The following is a 1,454-nucleotide window of genomic DNA, read 5'->3' on the forward strand; positions in this document are numbered from 1 at the left end:
CAGATGACAGAACAAGGAGCAATGGTCTCAAGTTGCAGTGGGGGAGGTCCAGGTTGGATATTAGGAAACACTATTTCACTAGGAGGGTGGTGAAGCACTGGAATGCGTTACCTAGGGAGGTGGTAGAGCCTCCTTCCTTGGTGGTTTTTAAGGCCCAGCTTGACAAAGCCCTGGATGGGATGATTTAGTTGGGAATTGGTCCTGCTTTGAGCAGGGGGTTGGACTAGATGACCTCTTGAGGTCCCTTCCAACCCTGATATTCTATGATTCTATGATTCTATGATTTTAAAGCATTGGGAGTGGGACGGGTTCTGTTGACCGTGACCTGTGAGCAGTGGAGTTCAAAATTGTGACTGGAGTGGCCCCTGTTGCAGGGCCAGGGCATTGTGGGACCATTGCTGGAGGACTGTTACGGTTGACACGGGTAATGCAGTGTCAACACTGGCACTATTTCGATGGAAGCAGGTTGACTGTGGTTTTGTGTCGTTCAGAGAGGTGGTGTTATTGTGTCGCTGTAAGAGGGTTGCTGCATTGACGAGAGACAAATTTAGGTGTGGACGCATGCATAACTAAGTTGAAACATGTAAAGTTAGGTTGTCACAACTTTGTAGTGTAGCCCAGGCCTCATGTTGCCCAGCATTTAACAGGGCTGCTGCACTAAAGATTCTTAGTGAAACTGGTTTACTGTTGAAGCATCATGTTCCCCTACCCACAAGCACAAATCCCCACACCTCAAAGTGTACATGCACATCCCTAAGCTGTATGTACACACTGACCATCACAGTGCTCAAGTTTGGCAAGTGTCCTTGTGACCATTTGGAACAGAAATAGAGTCGATGGGATAAAAGACTGTCACAGGGCTAATAGCTCTTGATTCAGAAATACATGACTTGGTTTCTGCCTGCAACACATTTACTTTCCATAAATGCTTCAGCTTTGCTGATTAACAGGAGACTATTATCCCGAGACAGCATTCTTCGCCTTGGGCTTTACCTTGGAATTATGGACATGTTTTCATGTCTATAAGCATGTTAGACCTGGTAACAGATGTTCACACTTAGTCCACCGATTTAGCAATTGCACCTCAGAGATTCTGCCTGAAATCAGATACTGCACAGGTGCCCAGCTAAAAGGCTGACAATCTTTGAAAAGTTACCAGTATTTCTGCAAAACATTAATACAAGACAGAGATGCGGGTTTTTTCCCTTCTGACTGGCTATGAAAGCTCCTGGTTCCCATAAAGCAATTATTTCAAATTACAGTAAACAAGATAGGATCCTAACAACTCATGACTGTAGAATTAGATTTCTGAGCGCCATGCATAATCGGTTCAGAGACATCTGGTACAGTAATCTGCTTTTGAAGTTTTTCCCTTATACATGACTGCCTTCTAGTGGCTATTTAACATTCCATTTAGGCAGTTCAAAACATTATTTTCCAAGGGTTTGCAGGAT

Source organism: Chrysemys picta, chromosome 10 (genome assembly GCF_011386835.1).
Source record: "Chrysemys picta bellii isolate R12L10 chromosome 10, ASM1138683v2, whole genome shotgun sequence".
Taxonomy (NCBI): domain Eukaryota; kingdom Metazoa; phylum Chordata; order Testudines; family Emydidae; genus Chrysemys; species Chrysemys picta.